This window comes from Mercenaria mercenaria, chromosome 15, assembly GCF_021730395.1.
Source record: "Mercenaria mercenaria strain notata chromosome 15, MADL_Memer_1, whole genome shotgun sequence".
Lineage (NCBI taxonomy): Eukaryota > Metazoa > Mollusca > Bivalvia > Venerida > Veneridae > Mercenaria > Mercenaria mercenaria.
Window position 1 is genome coordinate 53,529,693 of NC_069375.1, and position 12,861 is coordinate 53,542,553.

At 35.3% G+C, this 12,861-nt stretch overlaps 1 protein-coding gene across 3 annotated transcripts in view; it reads left to right on the plus strand.

Moving 5' to 3' along the window:
- The window catches only part of LOC123564528 (hemicentin-1-like), a 116,034-nt gene that overhangs the window by 37,495 nt on the left and 65,678 nt on the right, over positions 1–12,861 (plus strand). The window lies entirely within an intron of this gene.

Here is a 12,861-nt window from a genome sequence, read left to right on the forward strand (position 1 = left end):
TATTTACCCGTGTTTATCGATTGTGGGATAGATACGTATATTCCCATGTCTATCGATAACTAAACAGATTGGTATTTACCCGTGTTTATCGATTGCCAGATAGATACATATATCTATCAGCCATTTGAACAAATACCTATATTCCCGTGTCTCATAATCAATCACTTTGTTTTTACCTTTTTCCAAAAGAAAGGAATTCTGGATGTTTACTAATGGTAAGTATGGGATTTCGTCATCAGTCTTTGCATTAAACAACATGGGGTTGCTATTTAGATTTATCCAGTTATTTGCAATCAATTCCTACCACAAACGCTGCATCAAGGAAAATGACTAGGAAAACTACTACAGCTAGTGAGTGCGCTGGACTTTTCTTGTTCTAAAAATAACAGCCAGTAAAAACCTAAATATTTTCAAATATGTACGGTCGTAAAGGTCATGCGTGATTGATATAAACAACAAGTTGGTTGGCAGTTTGTGTATATGGCAGCTTGTACTAAATGGCCTTAGATCACCGGATGTGCTCCGGAAAACAGGACAGCGGCTTCCGAATATTTTATGACATTAAGTGTAATGGAAGTCACCTGAGATGTGTTGACTATAATGATCAGCAATAAATTACGTAATATTATCTAAAAATATTTTAATATTTAGCCCAAATATGAATTTGAAACCAATCCAAAAACAGGAATTTATGTCCAAAGATATATTTCACTTACTTAGCACTTTTCATGCCCCCGGCATCTACTGATGCGGGAGGCATATAGTGATTGTTCTGGCCGTCCGTCCGTCTGAGGTTAACCAAATGGGACCGTTTTGTCTAGCATCAATACCCCTTACTAGAATGACTTGATACTAATGCAGATGTAAACTGTGACCATTCCTCATCTTCAAACATCACCTGACCTCAGTTTCATCTTGATCTTGACCTCGTTTTGGACTTAGGTTGCTTTGTATAGGCCATCTCCTAGTTAACCAAATGGGACCGTTTCATCTAGCATCAATACTCCTTACTAGAATGACTTGATACTGATGCAGATGTAACCTGTGACCATTCCTCATCTTCAAACATCACCTGACCTCAGTTTGACCTTGACCTTGACCTTTGCTTTGTATAGGCCATCTCTTGGTTAACCAAATGGGACCGTTTCGTCTAGCATCAATACCCCTTACTAGAATCAGGAAGGTCTAATACGGGGAGTAGACAATCCGTATAAATCAATACATTTATCTGTATTATGCTGTCGTCCATACCTGTAAATATCAACCAGTCGTTAGCGATCGATATTTTGTTTTCGTCACTATCCATTAGCGTGTAATTAGCATATTACCTCATGTTAATCATGGAGCTATAACACTTTTTGTTCAAAGGGTTTACCAGTGACATGTTAAGTGGCGATAATTAGATGATCAGAGATTGATCTAAAGGGATTCTGAAGGAAAAACATCATGCGACTGCATGTGGTGATATGCTTAATTATTATGAATTAACTCGAGCTCACTTCCCTGAAGAAATATTTTACCACATAACTTCAAACCTTTATCAAAGGACCGAGTTTTGTTGGATTTGAATAAATAAAATGAAAAAAAAAAACAAAGCTGACACTTTTCTTAATCTTGTAGAGCCATAATTATAATTATTGTTTATAATGTCAGATTTCTACATACAGAAACAAACATTCTTCTTGAACGCAGAAAATGTTTCAAACGAAATTGTTGTTTAAACTCCAAAAATTAGTTTAATTAATTTAATCTTAAAACTGATGTGTGAAAAATACAATGTATTTAAATAAAGATAACAATGAAATTTAAACAAAAAAAGGCCGACAACGAAGTTATATTTAGTATTCCAAACTTTTAGATAAACTGCAGAAAATCATCTAGGTTTAACACGCATTTAACTGGTGAAGAACAAAACAATATCATAAACAAATATTTTCAGGCAACAGTTTACAGTTTCGACTTGCTATTTTCATTAAAATATGTCCTAATTTTATTGTTCTAAATACTCTGAATCAACAAGGCAAATATCATGTAAAAAACGACATCTTTCTCTCTGGGTAAGACAAGACTAGATTTAGCCATTTATACAGGGCGAAAAATAACATTGATGTAGATATTTTCCATTTAAAAACAGATGCAGGCAATAATTTCATGGCAGAACTTTTGTTTTCAACAAAAAATTCAACAAGTGCTCTCCCAGATTTTCACTGAAAGGACAAGTTAAACTGTACGTGGGTGAGCAATAGCAGAATAACCTACAGCATACGGTTCGATTGGACGACAGCATTAGATAAGATAAATGCCGCATTCCAGTCCCTGTATCAGTTGTTCCAGCTAGAATGACTTGATACTAATGCAGATGTAACCTGTGACCATTCCTCATCTTCAGACATCACCTGATTTCAGTTTGACCTTTAACTTGATGTTGTTTTGGACTTAGGTTGCTTTGTATCGACAAGGATGCCACCGGATGCCAAGCGTTTATTGAATGCAGCTTCTTGTTAAATGGGAAACTGTAGTGAATTTAGTACCATTTGAAAGAGAATTTAATTTCCTAAAATCTTACATTGACAAAAATAATGTCAAACTAACAGAAAATATTAAAATAATCATATTTTACATAAGTGTGTGAAATCACATAATTATGCTAACACCCCTGTTCTGTGTGGTAAAGGGTTAAGATGAAAGAAATTGATAACTGTGCAACATTTGATCAAAAAAGACCACACAAATACATGTAGAGCAAACAACTTTTCTACAAGATTAAATGTCCAAGTTGGTATTACATTTTAAGAAATAAGTACAAGAAAATTGTTCATGATAATGAAAAAATACAGGTTACAACAGAACCAATGGAAGACGAGGTGACAACAGGTTGATAACAAATACTAAATTCAAATATACTAGAAGGACACAATAAGTTACATTGTAACTTTTTTCCTAATCCTTATTTCAGTTGCAGAAATGCTGTATCATGTTATGCTTATTTTTAGCTGGACTATACGAAGTATAAGGAGAGCTATCCTACTCAACCCGGCATCGGCATCGGCGTCTTTCCGCGTCCCCACCTTGGTTGAAGTTTACACTTTCTCTTTTTCCAACTTATCTCTGTAATTACTTGATGGATTTGATTCAAACTTGAAATACTTATTCCTCATCATCATCCACATCATCTGACATAAGGGCCATAACACTGGCACCAATATTTCATGAATTATCCCCCCTTTTCACTTAGATTTTCAGGTTAAAGTTTTGATGCACTTTCACTCTATTTCTGTTATTACTGAATGGATTTGATTCAAACTTAAAATAGTTGTTCAACATCATCACCCACATCATATGACACAAGGTGCATAACTCTGGCACCATTTTTTCATGAATTATTCCCCCTTTTTACTTAGAATTTCAGGTTAAAGTTTTATGCATTTTCACTCTATCTCTGTTATTACTGAATGGATTTGATTCAAACTTAAACAATTGTTCAACATCATTACCCTTATCATGACACAAGATGCATAACTCTGGGACCAATTTTTCAAGAATTATTTCCCCTTTTTACATAGAATTTTGCCCCCTTTTCACTTAGATTTTTAGGTGACACAAGATGCATAACTCTGGGACCAATTTTTCATGAATTATTCCCCCTTTTTACTTAGAATTTTAGGTTAAAGTTTTGATGCACTTTCACTCTGTCTCTGTTATTACTGAATGGATTTGATTTAAACTTTAAATAGTTGTTCAACATCATCACCATCACCATATGACACAAGGTGCATAACCCTGGCACCAATATTTAATGAATTATGCCCCTTTTTGCTTAGGATATACTTATATAGTGTTTTGATACATTTTATCTTTACCTCTCTTATTACTTTAAGTTGATATTTTTGACATAGACTCAAGCTATTGTGCAATATCTTCATCCACAATTGGAGTCATTAAACACTCCAGTGACAGCTCTAGTTTCCTCAGATGTGCCCAGTTTCAGTATCCAGCATCGAAATAGTCAAGCGCGCTGTCTCCTGTGACAGCTCTTTTAATAGAAATACTGTTTAAACTAAATATACTGGAAGTTTCTTTTATTTTTATAAGAAAAAGACTATTCATTTGTGGTTGGTTATTATGTCTTGTGAGTGAATGTTCAGCATAGTAAGTTCAGACAGATGTGGTAATTTAGCCAGAGCAGCCAGAGTAGCCAGAAACCAACCCTAACCCTAACCCTAACTCTGGCTACTCTGGCTAAGTTCATGCAGGTAGTTCAGACTACATGTATAGAAATATTTTACTTAATTTGTCAGGATACGAGTTATATGACCCAGGGAAGTACCTACACCTTTAGTATCTTTAACAATGAAATGGGTCCAATCGCTAAGATGACTATGTCTTAGACTAGCTGACAAATGATGTAGAATGCCCTTTGTTTAAACGTATAGTTGTAGAGACCATATATCTCATATATAGAATTTTCCTCTGGCTACCTTGCCTAAATGATTCGTGTACCAATGATTTGTAAATAATTTCAATTATGAGCTAGACAATTTCAGGGATCAGGCAAATCACTAAATGTTTCAAACTAACAATTTTGAATTACCTCAAACTCCTATAGGCTGGAGACTCTATACTTGACTGGTCTTTTTGTTGAAGTTCCCGTCAGACAATGTCTTTGAATCCACAACATACGAGTCCTATCACGTAGATGCTCGGCCTTTGTCCTCTTAGTTGAAGTTACAACTATATAAATGCCCAGACTCCTGGAATGCTCAGTGCCTATATACTATCCTTGATATATTCCCGATGCCTTGGCTGTACTTCGCCAATAATGCTGAACCCCGTCTATAAGCTGGAACTCTCCTACTATCTCAGTAGATTATTAAACACTGGGTCTCTGTCTCAGCTTTCCAATGCTCAGCCTATATTTGCTGTCGTCTATAGCATTCAATTACCTTTAAGGTAAAACTCATATGCGCTGGCCCTATAGCTTGAAACCTTTTTGAAATTCTGCAATTCTTCTTTAGTTTATGAACTTCCAAAGTCTTCTTTTTAATAATTTATCCGTCCTGACAGGGTAGTTGTAATAACCTCCTTATCAAGGTACGGGGATAAATTATTAGTTGAATCCTCGATGTGTCTTCTTCAACCGCTGGATACCGAATGCTCTCTCCGTCATCCATCTACTTATTTATACCTCGGCATGCGTGCTACTTTTAGAACTTGTTTCTGATTAGTCCAAATTTAAACATAGCGTTTTACAACGAGTACTAGCTCTATCAAATATCTGGTTCCCTTTAACTTTTGTACATGACATAATGTGTGATGCTGGGATTCAGCTATCCACATAATGAACCCAAATCAGCCACAAATGACCCAGATTCTATTATTTACAGCAATTCAACAATAATTATAGCAATGACAACATGAAAAGGGAGTCAAGCACTATCTGTGCTTATGTGTTACGTTATCAATATATTAGATATACAAATTATTCTGACATAATTATGTGCCACAGTATAAGAGGCCTTACATGACCTTAGTTGCAATTATATTTATTTGATCTATACATGCTGTTGAAATGTGTGACAAACTTTACTTCATTATTACTGGGTCATTATGTCACATATTCAATTTTTTATTGGAATTCTAGTTAACATACAAGTGAAAACGTTAGATCATTAAATGTGCAGAAATTACAGTATAATGTAACGTAAAGCACAACTCCGTACAAGTTTAATATTTAATTTCCAAACATCCAACAACACTCTGACAAAAGTATGATAAAATCAAGGTATTTTTACCCCAATGGTAACAATGGGTGGAGTCAAGTGTATCTGTCGAAGGGAGTGCAGCTCCGAACGGAGCGCCAAGGTCCAGAAGGAGCAGCAAAGCCTCCGACCAAAAGGACTTCACTGACTGTTACCATGGAAATGTCATAATTTAAAATAATAAACAAAAGATGAAATTATTACAATCATATATTAATATTGAATTAGCTTCATTTTTATGGGACGTAATTGTCACTCTTCAATATCCAATACAAAAAAGTACTTATTTTTTACATGACTATAGAAATAAGATCTAAGATTGCCAATATACTTATGTCTGATTGCTGTTGATGTAAGGAGTGGATAGTTGACAAGGTTTTCTATACTCTTGTTGTTATTTGCTACTAAGGGTTGTGAGTAACTTACTAATTTTGTTATGATTGTCATTAAGAAAACAATCTCCTGCTGAGTAAATATATGAATCATGCTGTTAGAATTGTAAACAATTATCTTTGAATTAGCTACCTTTTGAAACAGTTATAACCAAGGAGACTTGCATACCTCCAGGAGGCAAGCCTGTGTTCATGGTGTAATTCCAAGGGTCTTATTCCAGCCACCTCACCAAACAAGTTGTCCTTAAAGGGGAGCATGCGGCAAGTGTTAACCTGGATTTAAATGATAACTACCATTATTTTTTAGCTCACCTGTCACAAAGTGACAAGGTGAGCTTTTGTGATCGCACGGCGTCCGTCTGTCCGTCCATGCATCCGTCCGTAAACTTTTGCTTGTGACCACTTTAGAGGCCATATATTTCATGAGATCTTCATGAAAATTGGTCAGAATGTTCAACTTGATGATATCTAGGTCAAATTTGAAACTGGGTCACGTGCCATCAAAAACTAGGTCAGTAGGTCTAAAAATAGAAAAACCTTGTGACCTCTCTAGAGGCCATATATTTCACAAGATCTTCCTGAAAACTGGTCAGAACGTTCACCTTGATAATATCTAGGTCAAGTTTGAAACTGGGTCACGTGCCATTAAAAACTAGATCAGTAGGTCAAATAATAGAAAAACCTTGTGACCTCTCTAAAGGCCATATTTTTCATGGGATCTGTATGAAAGTTGGTCTGAATGTTCATCTTGATGATATCTAGGTCAAGTTCGAAACTGGATCATGTGCAGTCAAAAAATAGGTCAGTAGATTTAAAAATAGAAAAATCTTGTGACCCCTCTAGAGGCCATATATTTCATGAGAGCTTCATGAAAATTGGTCAGAATGTTCACCTTGATGATATCTAGGTCAAGTTCGAAAGTGGGTCACGTGCCCTCAAAAACTAGGTCAGTAGGTCAAATAATAGAAAAACCTTGTGACCTCTCTAAAGGCCATATTTTTCATGGGATCTGTATGAAAGTTGGTCAGAATGTTCAGCTTGATGATATCTAGGTCATATTCGAAACAGGGTCATGTGCGGTCAAAAACTAAGTCAGTAGGTCTAAAAATAGAAAAACCTTGTGACCTCTCCAGAGGCCATACTTGTGAATGGATCTCCATAAAAATTGGTCAGAATGTTCATCTTGATGATATCTAGGTCAAGTTCGAAAGTGGGTCACGTGCCGTCTAAAAGTAGGTCAGTAGGTCAAATATTGAAAAAACATTGTGACCTCTCTAGAGGCCATATTTTTCATGGGATCTGTATGAAAGTTGGTCTGAATGTTATCTTGATGATATATAGGTCAAGTTTGAAACTGGGTCAACTGTGATCAAAAACTAGGTCAGTAGGTCTTGAAATAGAAAAACCTTGTGACCTCTCTAGAGGCCATACCCTTGAATGGATCTTCATGAAAATTGGTCAGAATGTTCACCTTGATGATATCTAGGTCAAGTTTGAAACTGGGTCACGTGCCCTAAAAAACTAGGTCAGTAGGTCAAATAATAAAAAAACCTTGTGACCTCTCTAGAGGCCATACTTTTCATGGGATCTGTATGAAAGTTGGTCTGAATGTTCATCTTGATGATATCTAGGTCAAGTTTGAAACTGGGTCATGTGCGGTCAAAAACTAGGTCAGTAGGTCTAAAATGAGAAAAACCTTGTGACCTCTCTAGAGGCCATATTTTTCATGAGATCTTCATGAAAATTAGTTAGAATGTTCACCTTGATGATATCTAGGTAAAGTTCAAAACAGGGTCACGTACCTTTGAAAACTAGGTCAATAGGTCAAATAATAGAAAAACCTTGTGACGTCTCTAGAGACCATATTTTTCAATGGATCTTCATGAAAATTGGTCAGAATTTTTATCTTGATAATATCTAGGTCAAGTTCAAAACTGGGTCACATGAGCTAAAAACTAGGTCACTATGTCAAATAATAGAAAAAGACGTCATACTCAAAACTGGGTCATGTGGGAAGAGGTGAGCGATTCAGGACCATCATGGTCCTCTTGTTTCAGTATCTTCACAGTGCAAAAGTTATTTAAATTCTAAGATTATTTATTTTAGTGTTTTAAAAGTCAAATGAAGACACAGCCATGGTCTTCAAATATCTCTCAGATTGTTCGTTTTTTGTCTCAGATGTAAGGTTCTTGTTACGTCATAGCTACACATGCATTTGTATAGACGCTTGCAGGACGTGTTTTTACAAACAAAATTGAATGCCTTCAACCAGGAAATTGTTCAGTGGTCATGGTCGGATTTGAACCCAAAATAATAACCAACAAAGAGTTTGTTTACTTTTCATAACACAATGTGGTTTCATGCGAACATGACATTGTACTAGAAGTTTATGACATGAGTACGAATAGATGAATACAAAAATTGATGTTTATTTAAATCTAAGACAAATATCAAATTTCCAGATAATACAGCATAATTTATTGTTGTGGTGATAAAATTGTGCACTTATAGTGTGGAGGAACAAAATGCCCTGCAAATAATTTTTAGTAGGTTGTGGATGTTGACTTGAGGGTCTTCCCTTACAGAAGAAAAAGGCCTGCTGCATACTCTTGCTGTGTACATACAGCGTATATGATGCGTACATGATGTGTACTGAAATCAAGGGCTTTAAATAGTATGCAGGATATACACCGCACATACACCGATAGTACGTTTGTAGTACACTTTTGACATGCAAATGAGCTCTGCCGCGTACTACTTGCTGCGTACATGCTGTGGACTACATGGTACACAGGATGTACGCTGGAGGAATTTAGTATGCGGGAAATAGTACGCAGCATGTATGCGGCACATACACTTTTCACATGCAAATGAGCCTGCGGTGTACTACCCCTGCGGCGTACATGCTGTGTACTCCTGCAGCGTACATGCTGTGTACTCCGGCCTGAGTCCTGCGGCGTACATGCTGTGTACTCCTGCTGCATACATGCTGTGTACTCTTGTGGCGAAACTGCTGTGATAATGTAAATTCCTTACCCCACCAACTTTCATATGCAAATGCTGATCATTTGGACAGAAAAAAAAACAGAAAAAAGAAAAGTGACATGCATCAATAAGTATTTACCCTTACCAAAATAATGTAGATTGATGTTATCAAATAAATTAGTATGCTTTTCTTCATCCACTTTTCAATGAAATAAATCAATTTTTGTAGCATGTAATTTGGTAAACATTTGAAGAAAATGGCGTAACTGCATCAAGGGGAAACAACTTTAATGCAACTAAATATAAGTGTTATGATTTATTATAGATGATGTGTGCGTAGTATGTATTATTTTGATTAAAATCCATCTGAGAACAATCTAGGACTGGAATTATATAGAGGATAATTGTTGGTTTTGGTGTAATATCACGTTATAATTCCACCGAGTGGGCACCAAAAGTGATATTTTCACGAGTGGCGCAGCCACGAGTGAAAATAACAACTTTTGGTGTTCACAAGTGAAATTACCGTGATATTACATCGATACCAACAATTTTTCTGTTTATTTTATGTCTAAAACTCTACTTTTGTTGTGTTTATTTCAATAAAATGTCGAAATTTGCGGGAAATTTTATCAGTAAGCATCGCAAAGATGACGTCATTTTAACGACATCATCATCATATTGTTTCCGGCTTTCAGTACGCTCGGTAAACTTTTTGACGTTAATCTGGGTATCAGATTTGATAATTTTCACTGAGTGGCCAGTGAGTTTATCAGGATATAATTCACCGTTATATTTCGATAAACCACCGAAAAACATAAAATAAATAAGCATTTATACACTTTTACATCCGTAAAAAGTAGCGCACCAAAAAAGTTAGGATTGATTTTTTCCAATGGGGCGAGGGCAATTAGCCAAAAACGTTCTGAAAATATACGAGTGGCAAATCCGATGAACAACTTTTTAATTTGGTGAGGCCTTAATGAGTTAACATAATGAGCATTAAAGCCTTTATAAAACTTGATAGAGTGGTGTTTTGCTTAAGAGTATTCAAATAACAGTGAGAGCTATTAATTCTTCTCATTCGGGCGCTGTTGAGGCATTATCTTGGTAATTATTTCATGTATGACAAAATGTAATGCAACGAAGTTCAAATAAGGCTTTTCAATTATCCAAGTTAGAAAGCTCCAGGATTAATTCAGAATGAAAAAGAATATATTTTTACACTGCATGCAAGATGCAGCTCAGAAATCACTAAGATGTAAGCTTCACAAATGAACATTGCAAATAGTTTGGCAAATTTTCATTGTTCAGAATACCGGTAATCTGAACTATTCTATGCTATTAAGATAAAAGTTACTCGGAAATCAAGTTCTTGCTTCCAAAAAAAAAAAAATGTACAAATCCTTCCTGCATGAAGTGTACTTCAGACTTTTACCTAAAAAAATTCAAAGTATAAACACCAAAAAAAAATGAACAAGTCCCTCCCGCATATATGAAGTGTACTGCACAAATTTCAAAGTATCTGCGGTGTACATGCAGTGTACTATTTTCTTGTACAAGTCCCTCCTGCGTACATGCAGTGTACTCCTTAAATTTTCAGAGTCTGTGCTGCGTACTTGAAGTGTACTAGTGACCTCCTGCGTACATGCTGTGTACTCGTCGAAATAGTTCGCAGCATGCGGTGTATGTAAAATGTACTCCTCTGGTGTACTACTGTGTTCGCGGCATATACACAGCAAATACGCAGCATGTACGCCACAGAGGCTTGCATCTGTAAGGGTTATTTTATAATCTAGTGATAAAAAAAATATTAAATTTTTCAAACATGAAATAAATAATACCTTACCATCTATTTGAACCATTTCCAGTATTTTAACAGACTTTAAGAGTGATAATCGGCAAAATATTGTATGCCTGTATCAGAATTTTCCTTGCGGCCGTTGATAAGAATGAAAAATTTAAAAAATGTGAAACATTTGCTGATGGCAGATTTTATTTTTTTTTACGTCAGTTTAAAATATATTAAATTGACTGTCTACAATGTATGTGTCATTATTATTCAAATATAGCAAAAACTCGCATATGCAAAATGCATGATTAGGTGTTCCACATTAAATCGGCGAATTAAGTAATTCATGTAATCACGTTATTTACTTATAAAATTATTAACATACCAATAATAAGACTTGAATATATACATTTATCAACATCAATTACTGATTGGGAACCGGTATCCGGACAGGACCAGTTTCCGGACACATGTAATTACTGCTTTTTTTCGGTGTTATTCATGCAGTTGTTTCATCTGGATCATTTGAATGTTTGTTCTTCATTTCACAAAACAACTTTCTGTCTTAATGGGGCATGTAGATAGCATTGTGCCTGCGCAATACCTTACACTTGTTGAGGTATCAAGTGGGGAAGAAATAAACTACATATTGATTGTCTGCTGATAACCTGTGCTACTTTTAATTTCATAGTAATTGTTACATAAAATGCAGGGCTGTCGATTTTTGCACTAATTTTATGGCAGTGGCTAGGGTTACGGTACCGTAATCCTAGCCTCCGATTCTAGGATTACGGAAGTTCCGTATTTCTAGAAAACCCCATGGGGATAGGCTAGAATTACGGAAGTATTTAAGAGACATCAAATATATTTTAGGACATGTATAAATGATGTTATAAACTTACTTATTTCACTTAAAATAGCGCCTTTTCATGCCTGTCGTATTATTTCGTGTTATCGATCCGCCATTTTGGTGGGTTAGTAAAAGAAGAAAGAGAAAAGAAAAAAATAGAGATAGAAGAACGATTAAAAATGAAAGAAAAAATGCAAAATCATGACTATGAAATAATAACGTACTCTAAACAAAAAACAAAATTACAATATTTTTTTTTTAAAAAAAAAGACGATTATTTTTTTATAGAAATTGAAAAGAAAAAGAACTGAGCTACGAACTGAGCGCCATCTCGTGATGTAGCCCGGATGTAGTTGTACAATTATGTAAACATTGAAAAATTGCAACATTACTATTTTCATTAAGAAGATTATAACTTTTATCATTAAAAATCTTTCATCAACAGCGCATAAATAATTGTCCACCTATATTTTACCAACCAAAAATGGCGGATCGATAACACAAAATAATACGGCAGACATGAAAAATCGCTATTTTAATTGAAACAAGTAAGTTTATAACATCATTTATGCATTTGATTCCTCTTAAATACTTCCGTAATCCTAGCCTATTCTCATAGGGTTGTCTAGGAATACGGAACTTCCGTAATCCTAGAATTGGAGGCTAGGATTATGGTACCGTTTATTCTATATCTATTTGAATTATCAAGAATTCATGTTAGATGAAATTCTACTTTTTTACAGTCAGCCTCTCTTTGCTTTCATAGCTGCTATTTATAGTCGGATTATCTTTCATGTGCATTTTTGGAGAGATTAATGATAAAGAAATGTGTAAAAAAAAGTTTAATTACTTATTTTGATATCAAAATAACAGCAAAACACTGTCTAAATATTTGTCTGGCTACTGGTTTACCACACGGGGAAAATAACTTCTTTTTGTGACCCCATTTTGAGGCCCCGTGGAACCCATATTTTACGTCACAACGTGATGCTGATTAAAACATAGGGTGCAGAAGCAGCTGAAAGTTATGCAGTGTGGGTTTCATTTATGTCAAATATTTTTTTGGGAAATAATGGAGCCAAA